The sequence below is a fragment of the Ischnura elegans genome, chromosome 7 (genome assembly GCF_921293095.1).
Source record: "Ischnura elegans chromosome 7, ioIscEleg1.1, whole genome shotgun sequence".
Lineage (NCBI taxonomy): Eukaryota > Metazoa > Arthropoda > Insecta > Odonata > Coenagrionidae > Ischnura > Ischnura elegans.
Window position 1 is genome coordinate 109,796,939 of NC_060252.1, and position 16,094 is coordinate 109,813,032.

General features: G+C 37.1%; 1 protein-coding gene across 1 annotated transcript in view; it reads left to right on the forward strand.

Moving 5' to 3' along the window:
* LOC124163066 overlaps positions 1-16,094 on the forward strand; it is a 159,392-nt gene that overhangs the window by 46,379 nt on the left and 96,919 nt on the right. The gene's annotated exons all lie outside the window — the stretch shown is intronic.

Here is a 16,094-nt window from a genome sequence, read left to right on the forward strand (position 1 = left end):
CATTTGATTTTCATCATTCTTCTGTAGCACCACATTTCGAAGGCCTCTATCCTTGCTTTCTCCGCTCCTGTCATTGTCCATGCCTCACTTCCGTATAGGAGCATACTCCAAATGATGTTCTGATAATATTTTTCCTTAATTATTAACTCTAATTTTCCACTGTAAATATGGCTTACTCTTGGTGGAATGCTATTTTGCCTGAGATATTCTGTAAATGATTTCTTTCTTGCTTCCTCCATCGCTAGGTATTCTGCCAACCAAATAAAAGAAATCATTCACCTCTTCCAGCTTTTTTCCCGATTTTTAAGTTTGCCTTCACTTTTTCTCTTATAGTGCAAGCAATTAAATCTCTCACGACGCGTACATTATTTTTTTTATTACTATCTAACATATTTAGTCCTATCACCTCCCGCCACGCGCCCATTAACGCAGTTAGTTTGTGAATACCTGTGTATATTTACAGAATCCCAAACCTTGAGAACTAATAGATGTGTGTGCCAAAGAGAAAGGGAATGCAAAAATATTTAATTCGCTAGAAAATAATGCTTACGCTCGAGAAAGGACCACGACCTGCCCAGAATTAATTTAAAGAGGCAGCTCAGTAAAGGAACATAAAGGAACAGAGATACCTATGTAAATATGGAGAGTTGGAAATGGAAATTTCAAAAAGTAGACAGTAGGTTTACATAACAACGAGATCTCTGGATGCGTGATTATTTTATGACCTCATAGATGGCGGAGGAGACCTAAACAAAGGTGGTAAAGTTTATGAAGTTGCTTTGAAAGCCAAAGATAATACTGCGCTCCAGAGTAACCGAGAAGTTTGTACACGAAATCTAGCATTAAATTATTTTCCACAAGAATTCTTCCTGCGTTAGAGCAGAAAATTAAGAAGTATATTCTGTTTTTTATTGCGATGTTAAAAAGGCTCTAACGGAAATGATAGATTAATAAATTATAACATGATCAACGCAATCGGTAGTGAGTTCATTACCGCTCAATATTAGTGAAAACAAATATTGCCCTTTCCGTTTGCAGGGACTCACTGTTGGTTGCGGAAGGTACAACTTAGGGGATTTTTGTCAATTTTAAAGAAGAATTTTTTAATACATTTCTACCTTGGTTCATTCAACATTTCTATCTCATCATACTTTGATGTCATAATTAATATAAGTTCTACAGTGTTAGAGGTGTTTACGAATGTGATGCTACTAGCATGCGTATGCACTAAATTTGAAGCACATATTTGTCAAAAAAGGTGGCAAAGTGGCAACAATTCTGAAATTTTGAAACCTAATCTCATGCTAAAACAGTATTTTTATGAAAAAGATTTCCTGAATCCCCCTATCGTTATTTTTAAATGATTTGTGTTATTTTTATTATGCTCCCAGTTCTCCAGAATGATTATTCCTGATTTTTTAATAGCTGTAACTTATTGGGAATAACATAACTTAAAAACTGAAGAGTAGTTACTCCAAAGAAATTTAAAGTTTTAATCATTTATGGCGCTTAACCAAATACTTTTGTCAAAAATGTCCACGAAAAAGACTCGGGACTATTCATATTGGCCTTTGTGAATCTCAATGGATTGTTCATTTCACGAAAAGGAAAAAAAACACCTGCATAAATATTTAGACAATTTGAATTGCGAATGATCAACAATCGATAAGGAATTCTTAACTGTAACGAGGGACTTAAATCTTGATTATTAGCTATTGGAGCTGAAATCCTAAAACGGCCGTTGTCTGCAGTACTTGTGCATGTATCTACTAAAGAGATCAAGTAACCAACATATATGTTAGAATATGCTTTTAAGTGTGAGAAAAAACATAATGTAAGTTGACGAAATCTTCTTTTCTCAAGATAGCGATTTTGAGTGAGTTCGCGAAAGTGTAGATGAGACTAGTCAACGTACATAAGTCTCGCGCAGTGCCCCACCCCACATCTTCCAGCCAGCATTCAAGACTTTCACAGATTGGCTAACCGTTTAGATAGGTAGGTACCAAGTTCCAGTTAATTGCGGTTTAAAGCCAGGCACAGCTTTTTCCAGTTACTTTTAATTGAAGTAATGTTTCTCTTTACACCTTCGCTCTCACATATTGAAGACGATATCCTATTCCTATTTATCTTAAAAATAAATCCCATTCTAATCTCATCCTGTCTCTTACGTACATTCCTGCATTTGATCCCCAAAAGCAAATAACTCATTTTTACTTAAACATGGCTACATAAATTCAAATTCCATTCAGTAAAGCAATATGTGAAATTAAAGCTCCAAATGAAAGACTAGACTCCTGATTTGATCCATTTGAGCGATGTTTACCGTATTGTCTTCTTTTCTCAAGCTCCACTTCAGCAAGTCGTAGTCATGTCATAATTTATTGCCGGGGACAGTTTAGAAAGGCAAAGACGTTCCCGAAAATTTTATCGTAGGAAACATACCTACGGAGGCAAGGGACTGCATTTCCCATAATAGCAACATACCTGCTCGAGCAAAACGCCGACTCCGCCAAAGCGATTTTAATTTCAATGCCATTTAATGGCACATTCCTTGAGTTTCTCCACATTAACGCACAGACCCAAAAATTGATCCACCATTTCCATTGTCGCGAGGACATGGTTGCCGCGTCGGCGTCACCCAACCCGCTTTGCCGTCTGACGGCGGCTTAGGATAAAAGGGACATACACTGTTGCGAGGGACATACTATGTTGCATCGGCAACGGCCGACCCACCGTCTGGAGGGGTGACCGGCGACGACTATCAGGGTATATAAACTCCGTGAGTCCCTCCTCCACAAACTCAAATTTTCATGTTTGCCGATGATACCGCAATAGCGGCTCAATCCTGGAGCGGCATTTACGCTTTGCGTAAAATCCAAACCCATCTTTCTCTTCTTGAAAAGTGGACTGTTTCGTCGAAGACGAAAATCAACGCTGCCAAAAGCAGTCTTGTCGTCTTTCAACGACGAAAAAAACCTATTACCAACTCCCTTACCTTCAATTCCTGTAAAGTACCAATGGTTTCCAAACAAATTCTTAGGGTTACACTTCGATCACAAATTACTCTGGTCCGAGCACGTAAAGCAAGCCATAAAATCAGCTGTAGCATCTAAAATAGCTCTAAGCTGCATGCTTAACTCGCGATCTAGGATCGCAAGGAAGGACAAGGTGACTCTTTTTAAGTCCTACTTCGACCTCGGCTGCTTTACGGGTGCGAAGTGTTCGGCAGCACTTCCCTTACGAATATCAAACGCTTAGAAACATTCCGAAATCGTACTGTGCGCTACATCACAAACCAACGAAGACTCATACCATGACTGAAATAAGACGCGCTCACAATAAACCCAAAATACACGAGTTCATCAAGTCACCAGCTGTGAGACTAAAGAACTCTCTTTCACGCAACCCTCTTACAAAGACACTATGGGATTACCCTGTACATTTCAAACGCTTCAAAAGCTACAGACTTCCAAAAGAAATATTAATTCGCTGATAACGAATTCTTTCCTATGTCTTTTCTTTAAAATAATTATTATTATTGTTTTTGTCAATCTTGTTGTGGTTAGAAAAAAGAAAAAATTGAAAATACTTAAAAAAAAAATATTTTAAAAATTGTTCAAAATCAAGAAAAAAAATGACAAAACTTGATTAAAAATGTACAAAAAAAAATAAAATGAGTAAAATGCATTGTTACGCACAAAAAAAATGAAATCACTTGGAAAAATAAAAAAATAAGTGTTAAATTTGAAGTGTCATGTTTTGGGCCAATCAGGGCCGTTCTCGGCTTCCGACGTCGATTAGATTTTAGTCTTCTTAATTTTAGAGAGCATTTGCACGTGCTCACTAGAAGCCTGTCTTTCTATTTTCTCCTTCACCAACACTGGAAAGGTTACACTGGTCCCTATACACTTCTTTTGTCAATTTTCCCCTTCCCGCACTTAGCGTAAATTCATCGCCGCCAAAGAGGTGGTATATATACTCACCGGAGGCTGGACGAATCAAGGGTATAAAAGCCAGTCAAATTTGAGGATCGTCGTCGTCGTCCTCATCCCGGATCGGCTCGCCTTTGTCACCGCTAACCAGCGCAGACCGACGGCCGACTCGACCTGACAGACCCAGCCCTCTGAGCTAGCAATGAGAGTGTACCGCAATACTATATACTTATTATTCTGGTGATTTCTCTGTACTTGTGATTATTGTCATATTAAATCTACCCAAAGTAATACCAACTGCTTCCTGCTCATTGAACTCTCCTATGTCCCGTGCGACGCCATTGATATGTCTTATTTGCTGTACCATTAACTATTCCTAAAATAAAAGCTTTATCTAGGTAGTATTTGTTCCGCAACAAAATGAATAACTGTTTCTTATCATAATATTCTTCAACAAAGTGAAAATTAATCGGCATGGCTAACCGCGAACGACACTGCAAATTGAAGACCTCTAAACGGAGAAAAGCTCATTGAAACCCGAAATTCAAAGCTTCGTGGTCGTCAAATCGTCAGGAGCATTTGAAAAGCACAAAGGCGCTCCTGAAAAAGTAATCTCCTTCAATCGATCCTCGAATCTTCGCCATCGTTTCGAGCGGAACAACGCCCTTTACCGGATGTAATCACAGAGGATACAAGGCGCGCCGAATTCCAGACGCATCGGAGTGAGAAATGAAAAGTGTTAATGACGATCCTCGCCGTTAGGGGGGCTGCCGAAGTGAAAGCTTTTCCTGTCCCGAAGGGGAATTAGACAGGGTGGAATAAAGAGGACTCTTTTGAAGGCAGAATCACTTTGGATAATGGCAGTGGCTGTCAACCGAGAAACGGTCACTTCACTTCAACGGCCTATAATACACCTGCGACTATGTCGACCGTGGGCCACTTCCGAAACAACGCAACGTGTTGTGGCTTTACTTAACGCGTGAGTGAATCAACCTAATCTCGGATGAGATGTCCCTCCTTCATGCTTCCATTGGCCGTTCAAGGAAAATAAATGCGAGTGACTCGATTTCCGGTTATTTAGCCAACTGCCTGGAGAACCGACCAGGAAAACTGACTTCATGGTCAACTTGCCATTCTCAATAAATGTCACCCAAAATATGTTCTACCGATTAAAAATCCAAATTTAAAATTCAAACATATCGAAGGAAAGACCTTATGACTCTACTCTTTAAAATATTTAGGATAAATTTACCAGAAAAGTTTGCTTGAAAATGTTCTTCTATAAACAGATTGTAAACTTGCTTCCCTATCGAATTCGTGAAGACACGTCACGATAATATTTTGCTGTATGAGATATCGATATTTGATAAATTTCATAGGACAATCATACGAAAAGGGGTGACATATTTAAAACTATGAAAATATATACCTTTCCAATTATGTAGTTTTATGTTATCATTACTTAAAATGATTTGCCAACTATATACGGTCATAGGCAATGCAGAGACATACCTAATTGTAGAATAATCTGGCAATAATGGAAACGGAAATGGCCAGGTAGCAGATAAAATTCAGTGAAGAGAAAAACATGATACTAGTATATAGCAGAAGAGAATAAGTCAAGACTAACATTAAAGGCCATTTTACACGCTGGGTGAATGATTCCTTGATCGACCGTATGAAACGAGCGCGCTGCGTCCATCTTGTGAACCGCCACCACCTCACAATTTTAGTACCACAAAATATCATTTTGGAAGCACGTTGACACCAATGATGGTTCCAATTGTCATCAGGTCTTTTCAGAGAAGGCTAACTCACACACAGCCACTCTACGGGGTGACTCAAAAGCACAAGGGATTTATAATTGATGAAAACATCGTATTTCTACAAGTTTGCATCGGTATCTTGTATAATTTGCAATCATTCATCATCATCAACGCAATTAAATATGATAAAAACGCAAAATTTAACGGTGAAAATCCGTTTTAATGAAAAAACCTCTGTTTAATCGCAGAGAAAATTTCGACGAAAACGTGCTATACAGTCATGTTAGCCCAGCATTATCACTGCAATATTGCCTAACTTCCTTAATAAAGGGGAAAACCTGCGAATCTAGCTCATGATTGTCACAATCTATATTCTTCTCTTGTATCAGTAATCATCTTTTTTTAGCCTCTTTTCCGCCTGCGGTGTGTGATTCATCGGCATTGACTCTTGGGCAACAATGCTACATGGTTAAAAAATTTCGTCTCCCGGTCAATATAATTTTTATGTGCGAGACACTTCTAGTGAAGAGACCGGGTAGATAGAATTTTTCCGCGCAGTTATTCCCCAAATTATGTTTTTATTTTCTTTTTGATTTACTGAATGGAGCATGATGGGGCTTCGGACAACCAATTCAAGAGCGGGTTTCCTTCGGAACACTTTCTATACGGCACGATCCTGAAGCCATAATCATGTTTGCACTGCAGGGGAAACAACTACTTCCTGACGGAATTGCAAAATACAAGATAACGTGCTTGAGTTGGTTTCCTAAAATCCCTTACGTACAACTTGAATCTCTCTCAGAACTTAGTATGTTATGCCCCACTATATTGGTCAAAGCAATATAAAATTTTATTCAATCTAACATTAAAAAGAATCACTTCGTAATCTGCAACTTTCAAAACAACTGACTTTGATCGGAAATATCGATGGTATCAATATATACTATCGACAGTCCTGTGCATTGTTTCTTCGCCGAGAATCCCCTGAATCTATTTTCCGTGTAAAGCAAACGTTTCTAGCGATCATGTGAATGAATTCCATTCCCTAACAGGGAAGTAACAACTCAAGATGGAGAAAGAAGTTGCCCCCTGTGAAAATAGTAATCGGCGATAGGCGGAGCAAGAAAGAAATCGCTTGTAGGATAACATATGTGACAAGAGTATTCCTCATGAAGAAGAATCTGAAAATAGCTGAGAATAGAAGTATAGAGGTGAGGAAACAATTCATCGAAAGTTTCATCTGCAGCATGTTTCTTTGATTCTGTGCATTCTCCCTTTCCAATAAACTAATCTTCAGCACTTATGCACTCTCATCCTTTCATTCTACTATTCAAGTTATAAAAACACGTTACCATGCGCAGATGTTAAGAGAAATACATATTTTTTTCAATCGACGCTTAGAAATTTATTTGACTTTGAGAATTTTATATTATTGCAATTTAAGCAATAAAAACCCGATCAAAATGCATTGTAATCGTCAAATAATCATCAACTTAACATGTTAGCGTCCACGTAGGTATTCATAATCTACATCGGATAAATGAGGCTGTCACTCATTTGTGGGAACTGTAAAAAACGTTTAGCTGATGACTTTGCCTCCTCCTTTACTGCCCATTCCTGTCCTCAATATACTTATCCATCCGGTGACGAGGGAAAGATCTTCCCTTTGAGTGTGCCACTGAGATGTAAAAACGTTCGTGGGAAATACTATCTCTCCTAAGCCACCTTGAGTATAGCAATGGGTGCATGCAACAAAGATACAACGAGGCACTTACCACGGAAGCGCTAGTCATGAAAAAGAAACATAAGGCTGATGCGAGGCGATCACAAAAATCCTTTGACTGGTGCGAATAAAACTTTATAGTCACGGTAGTCACGTTCGGGTCATAAATGAAGTCATATCAATGATATTACAGGGTGAAAACTTTAAGGAGAAGCAGTTGAAGCATATTTACACCAAAGGATAAAAGTCTAAGGAAATATGCCTTACTTATTCCGAGATTCTGAACAGGATCTTGCGATATCACGTTAAGAATACGACTAAACATATTATCATCATTCTCCGAGGCAATTTAGCGTATATGAGCGTAAACACATAGGCATACATTTTTTTAAGCATGGACGCAATAACGCATAAAGTAATACCTTTTCCAAAATGATGCTTCAAGTATGTAGTAATTGCATTTTACAAGAGATGAGTATTCGTTTGACCTTAAGAGGAGATGTAAAACTATTTACTCCTCACTAATCTTGCTCGACAGTTCAGAAGTGTAACTCAATAGACCAATTATAATAATTACATTATAATCAAAACCTCAGGGAAATGTTTGTTATTCTGTGGGTTGAAAGGCACAAGTCCCTGAACGAAAGCTTTGCACGAGATATCTTTTTCAAAAGACAGGTCGACCGAAAAGTATTTGTGATAATAATGTGAACGTATTTATTAGTTAACATACAAAAATTAATAAAAGCAGACGTAATCATGACGATCCCCACATTCAGACATGCATACGGGACATATATGTCATTACACTGCAAAGAAAATGTATGATAGATGCTTAATACGAAAACTTGGCCAAGCAGTTACAAGAGGTCCCACTCCCACCATAAGAGTTTTCATTGTGATTTATTACTTTGCTTTTTTGTAACCCTCGCTAATACTGCAATAGGCATTTGCTTTACTGAATATAAAAGGATGAATAGTTTAGAAGGGTTTTCTTCATAGTAAATGCACTTAGTGATTCCAAGTTGACACCAATATCAGAATATATATTTTAAAAATATTTTCACGATTTCAAAAAATAAATTAGCCATGAAAATTGAGCATAATAGGGTAGTTTCCTTCATCAAAGAAAACGAAAGGCATTGATTGCGATTCGTTACCCACCAATAGTGTATTTATAATATACAAATTATTTGATTTTAGAAATACCGATTTAGACGAATGGCAATGGTCAATTTTAACCGCATTTGAAAACGGCCAGATTGGCGACCAAGCGATGCCACTCCACGTGACGTCACAAGGACCTAGTTTCTATTCGTGATTCCAGCCAACTACACGCCAACTACCGGGCGAAAGTAGAATCACTGGTCCGGGTATACTTTTGCGCACGGCTCATTCAGAAAAGGTTCTTCTGAGGAGAAGTAGTGTCGTTTGCTTGCGATGGAGAATATTCCGATGACTTTTTTCCAAGAAAAGGGAAATCTAACAAGAATTGCTGTGTGCCACAGTGTTCTTTAAGGCCTGTAGGGACACCGTAGTTCGATTTCACGAATTTCCAAAGCAAGGCGATGTTTTCTATCGCAGGAATGATTGGTGTGAGATGGAGAAGGTCGATCGACGGAATTTGTGGATCCACCGGCTGAAAATCGGGAAAAAGGTGACGAAGAGCATGCTGGTGTGTTCTTTGCACTTCATAAAGAACGATTATATATTACCGGGTACGTATACATTTTTCTATTTCACTTTTTTTCTCTTAATTTGTTTCAACGTGGCTGAGATCACGTTGTGAAGTCGATGCGAATGTTAACCTCCTTGTAGTTATCTATGTTTTAACGTGTTCTTTCTCAATAGATTTTCCAGCAAGACATCGATTTTTGAAGAGATGTGCTGTCCCGTCTATGAATTTACCAATATCGTCGATAGAAAAATCTCCAGTTTGAGTACACAGACGGCATGGACGACGAGGAGAGCCAATTAAGGTAGGTATTTCAAAGGAATGTATTATTTAATCTTGTAGTTTTCAGCCGTATATTAAAAATCAAAATTCATTGATTAGCAACCATAGTTAAGGCTAACTGAGTAGTAACAAGGAAGTGGTTATTAGCTGTTTTGGTTATAGAGTGCTGAACTTGCTATCTTTCTCGTATTTAGTGGTTGTGGTAGTATATTGGGACACTACATAAGTTGTGATTTTTTCGAATGAATTGTGGCTTGGAAGTGCAGCCCTATTTTTTATAGATGTTTAAAAACGTTGCCGAAAAATAAAAGTGCATACATCATGCAAAAGCTTGCATTATATCAGCGTGATGTGATGCAGCTATTGAAAAAAATTTATATGGATTTGAAATCTTGCAGTCCACCACCATATTTAGATATTTTAGGTTTTCAACTAGAGGCATGTAATTTAGATAAATATGGGAACAGTCAATCTTGAGTAATTGCGTGAGTAACACTAGAGAAATTGTTAGAAAAATAAGAAATTATGGTATTTATGGTTATTCAAAAATAAAGTTTCCACTAAGGCCATACACTTGGTTGTTTACCTATTGGCCAAATTTCTATGGCATCAACTTATCGGATTGAAAAAATGTTTTCATATATTATATTATCGTTTTATCTCTTATAATTTGGATAAAGATCAGTTTACATATTTATTGTAGAGTCGTTATTTATTTATTTATTATATATATATAAATATATATTTATTTATATATTTATTTATTGTAGTTATCAGTTTACATATTTATTTACTGTAGAGAACTAAATCTTCAGTCGTTTCTTTGGTCCATCTTAGCTAAGTATTACCAAATTCAGCACTGAAAGATGGTTATCATTTCATGTGTCTCACAGTAACAAACTCAGTTTTACTTACAAATGATGATCATTGAAAGCTTTTATTAATTTTATGGAATTTATACTTAAAAGTCCCTAATGCGTCATTTACCTTAAACAATGAGGAAGGGGAACAGGAAATTTTTCGTTTTGGCCTCATATTTTTAGTTGTCTCAATTGCCCGAATTCATAGAGATTTGGAAAGAGTTTCACTGAGGACATTTGTCATTTACCATTCTTCTGTGAGGGATCTTTTCCGTGTTATTGTTTTTTACCAATGCAAAGTACTGTTTTGAATCATTGTAATCTGGTTATTTTTTATTTAGATCCAAAGTGGAGGGTTTGTGGAGGCAGTTGCTGAGTGTGATGAGGCCGATATCCACCAGATTATTGCAAACCCCATTGATGAGCCCACTAAAGATTTTTCGATGTAAACTCAAGAGGTTGCAGCTGCTTAGGCCCTGATATCCATTGGAAATGGAGATGTTAGGGGTGTACAATGTAGTATTGGCACTCAATGTGTGAATGAGACAAGGGATTTTGGGTGCCAGGTAACTAGTGGTGACTTTCACTCGACGGTGGCTGACATGATCGTCAGTGAGAGGAACCTATACACGATGACTGGCCTCGATTCCTTTCTGCAATTGGCCAGTTTAGTTACTTTGTTTTCGGAACTTCAGCCTGACAACATGAGGTACTTCTTAAACAACAAGTGCAAAATAATTTTATCGCTCACGAAAATGAAGCTAAACTTATCCTTTGCCATGCTGGCACATATTTTACACATTGTGTGGCAGTATATAATAAGTTTTTTCATTCCATGGCTTCATCATGTACTTGTATCACATTCTTCCATATCAAGTGTAATTTTATTTGTTTTTGCATTGTTTTGCCTTCCTTAAAAAGGGGGATGAATGACATTAGTTCCATGGTGTAACTCGGCTGTTATTGAAGTCTAAATCTAGTTTGAACATTGTAAATCAGCCCAGATATTACCATCGTATAATTATGGGGAGTTACACCACTTGGACATATTTTACTTATTGTATTGCACTGTATTATATATTTTGTCATTCTGCCTTCATTAATGTACCACAAACTTCCATATCAAGTGTATTTTTTTGCAGTGTTTTGCCTTCCTTATAAAGAAGGATAAATATCATTAATTCCATTTTGCAAACTGGCTGTTATTAAAATCTAAATCTAGTTTGAACATTGTAAATCATCCAAGATATGACTATAACTGTTGGATATTACACCACTTGGGCATATTTTACTTATTGTATTGCTTTGTGCTATATTTTTTTTATTCCATGGTTTCATAATGTACTTAAACCACGTACTTCCGCATCAAGTGTACCATGAATGATAATGTTGTCAATGCTAATCATGTCATTTGTGTATTATCTTTGTATACATCTCCCATTTGATATCTCCGACTTCTTTGGAAAACATATATCGACTGATATAAATTTTGTTATCTTGTTTCATTTAACTCCTTCAAGACCCCAGTTGCTTGCTGTCCATGTCACCAAGGTTACCTCTTTTGCATGTTAGAATGTATTTCTTATGTTCTCTATGTAGCTTACTGTGAATGACATCTTTTCACTCCATACTCCTTTTGAGGGAAGAAGGTACGTATTCCATGCAGGGACAATGGGCGTACATAAAATACATGAATTTATTTTTATCTGCGCATATTTTCTGAGAAACAGATGCCATTATGGAAAAGCATTGGTCTAACCTTTGGGGGTATAATTGGTCTTAGCTAAAGGGGCTGCTGGTATCTCATGGGTCTGGGGAGGGAGGGGATAAATCCGCCTATGAGTCAGTATGTGGTTGTATTGCTGTCATCTATGATGAATTGGTGATTTCATACAGGTAGGTTAGTTCTGTACATTTTTCAGAGGGCCCAATTTTAATCCTTAATCTGAGTATTTACATGTATAATTGCAGTCATATACGACCAGTGAATTGTTTAGGTAATACCTAACTAACTAATTATCTTTCGGCTTGATTATAGTTTTTGATCGAAGCTGTAACTTTATTTATTTTTTTTTATTCGAGGCATAGGATAGAGAATTGAAGGATATGTACCAGAGAAAGAGGTCAGTGTAGCCCAAAGTGGTCGTGGTCTATGGTTAAAACAGCTCCTCTTTAAGGTACCTGGCACAAAAGTTTTCTCCATTCAGTTATATCCCAACAAAAACAATTTTAATGTAAATTTAATTTATTTTGAAATTAGTAAGAAGCCTGAAATTTTTCCTTTATGACTGCTTACTTGTTAAATTTCTTTCCTTCATATTAGCTTTCTTCTGCCATAATTGTATGGTACTCTTACCACTGACTTGATGGACACTGCAACATCCACAAACTAGTAATAAATGATTGGCATTTTTTGCATTATTATTCATGAATACTAAAGGTTAAATTAATGTAGCATAAAATTATTAACCATTAATAGCTACTAATGTAACTGGGTTGTCTACGAATGGTTTCTACCTATTTCTAAACAATTCCCGCTTTGCGAGAACAATCAAACTTCCGGATCTCGATTTTTTCATCAATTGTTAGGCTAATGAGACCGTTTATTTGAAGCGGTTCCTTGGTAAGGCCACTTGTTTGAAGAACAAGAGCCATTATTTTTAATTCACAGCCATTTCCTTGGTGAAGCCCCACAGTGATCATCAAACCCGCGTTTAAAACGCTCTCCCCTTCAAAGATATTTCGTTGGCTGCAATTTCCACCCAAATATCACACAATTTCTTAATAGGTCACAAAAACTTTGCTACTCATGTTCCTTAGAATACAATTTAGTCCGAAAACGAAGAACGGTGCCGATATGCGCCATCGAATCCACAGCAATAAGGAGAATCACGGAGATTGCAATTGAAATGTGTTGTTATTCACGAGAAGTATACCCGGACTGACGGCCATTTTGGATTATGACGTCAGCGACGACAGCGCCGCTAGTGGTGATTTGGTTTCCGAATACGAGTAGATAGCAGTTTTACACCGTTTGAGATTACCAATGCATGCATGAGGCAAAGATCTCAGGGAAACATCTCTTAATAATCACCTATTAAAACTGTCAATGGCCGGAAAGTTTCCTTTGTTTGATAGGGTAGTAATAATCCTTATTTAAGCCAAGCGCTACCCTCCAGCAGGGTACTCTGCTACCTGCTAGAAGCCTGCATCTCAGCGCCGCACATATCCTCGCCCCAACGTCACCTCACACGGTGACAGCGGGAACCAGAATGACGTCACACGGGGTTTTCCCAACATTCATACTTAGCCGTCGCGTTTTCGCGCGCTTAAAAATTTTGACTTTTCATTTAATAGCAAAAACTAGATATCGTCATTAAAAAATCTAAAAGCGTGAAATGCGTACTCCAGGAGTTATAATCTTCCGATTTAAGCAATGATAGGATACCACCCTATTGCTGCATGGAAATCATTCAAATTTACTCTTTTTACCTTAATGAATGTTAATTTTGGAGGGATAGTTAGCATAATAGTGCGACCTCCGAAAGTTTGAAGATGATTGCTAACGCTAAAAACAATTTCGGTAACAGGCAGAAAAAAGATGAAATATGAGCGATTAAGCGAGAATTGAAGGGCGCATAACTACAGATCGTATTTTTTCTTTTGTTCATAATGAATAATTTGTTTGAAACTTAAGGTATCAGGTGCGAATTTTATGGAATATAAACTACAACCTGCCCAATGGATTCGGTCACGTGGTCAATTTAACCTGCGACAAATGGGAACCCCTGGTTCATTAGCCCCTTTCACTGAGGCAGAGTGAGATGGGTAGCTCCTGAGAGATTTTCACTTTATAGATAATCGATATTTTTTCATATTTTTTTTGTTGTGTAATCGAAAAATACACATGTTAATAATTTTTTTCTATAAGCTGTGTAGCAAAAAAGAAATTCGTTTCTGCAACGTATCGAAAAACAAATGACGCTTGATGCGTGAATATGGACGATGTTCGTCGGAAATTTTATGATCAGCTCCAAGTAAAAAAATGAGGAAACCTTTTTTATGCAATGGATAACCTGAATCGTTAACTAATACTCATAATCTCACTGAAATAGAGTACATCTCGTGAATTATTTCTCAAATTCATCAACCACACCGTTTTATCATTCTTCGCTGTCATCGCCAACTAAATTGGGAAGTTAAAATCGACGTCCAACATCGCTTTACAAAATTCACGTATAAGCAGTGGCGGATCTATTGGGGGGGGGGGGGCGGATCTATGGGGGGAATAAGGGGGCTATAGCTCCGTTAGATCGAAACACACACTAGATAAAACCGAAGTCTTCGTGGGTTACCACTTGTACAAAAGTATTTAGATATATTTTCCTAAATATTTACCTACTTTAAAGAATTGAAATACAGATTAGTTCTAAACTTATGGCCTATTTTACACGCTTTTGTCAAGTGAAATCCATTGGCAGATCCAGAGAGTAGCTAAGAGGGAGGCTATAGTACCCCCTTGGGTTTCTAATTTTCACTAGATACAGTCGTATTCTTACCCCCCCCCCCCCTTGTCCCTATCCTGGATCCGCCACTGCGTATAAGTATCACTATAGTGATCACTTTACGCTCTTTAAATATTGAATATATCATTTAAGGGATGATATTAACTAACGTCGTCAAAAAAATCTCAAGTTCTGCTATGTGCGGCCCCGAAAATATGGACCTGATGTTGTCCATGGAAAAAATATAACTGCTAACTAAAGCACAACCGTCAAAATAAATTATGCCTACATTAAGATAGTTAACACAGAAAAAAGCATGCTTTGCAACGTGCGAAGAACGCAGTTATCACCTTTAAATAATGCCTTACACTGCTGTCGAAACTTATGGATCCTAACGAGTGATTATATACCATGGAGGGTATTGTTACTCATCCTTAAAAATGAAATTTACTCAGAACTACAATGAAATGGAAATTTTCTTAAAGATAATGAATCAATTAACTATGTTATTCATGTTATTTAAAACTGAAATCACCTCCAAAAGCACAATTTGCCTTTTCTTACGATACATTTCGCGTGCTTTGTCGCACTGGTTTCACAATGACGCTAGTTAGGTATTACAAATGGATTTTGTGCATCTCAATTTTTAGGATGTCGACATAAACCGTTGGAGACTTAATATTAATCCTAGAGAGTACTTATTATGACATGCATTCCACTGAAAGTAAGAGAGTTAATACCTATCGTACTTACGACAAAATGAAGGAGAAAATCCGTGTATAAGGGATATTCACCCTAAACCAATGGATATGAATTTAAATAGGAGAGCAACCACCGTAAACAAACCGAAAATAAATATGCTCAATAACGGTTGAAACGAGATATCACTTTTCAGAGGCCGTTGTCTGCAGTTAACGTTTATCAAAATGTAAAAGCAGTTACGTAACGGTTGCAGAAGTATGCAAAGTTAATTTTCTATGTATTTAATGAATGGGTATTAACAAAATATAACCGGATTTTCTTCTCGCATTCTCAAAACTAATCGCTGTTGATCCAATTACCTAATGTTGACCAAGGCTACCATATTTGTTTCAAATATAGTCCCTCCAGTACCTTATTATAAAACTGATTCAATTACACACACACATACACAGAAAATATATGTAACTAGGCTTATTATGTTTACATTACGAGTCCCTCTGAAATATGAGGCTCATCAATTCTCTATACTTTTTCCTATTTTGTATTAATGTATACAAAATCAATTGAAAAAATGTATGCATAGAAAATTAATATACATGAAAAAATAAACAGGTAAATAAACTGCTCAATGAACAAGTTAACAAACCTC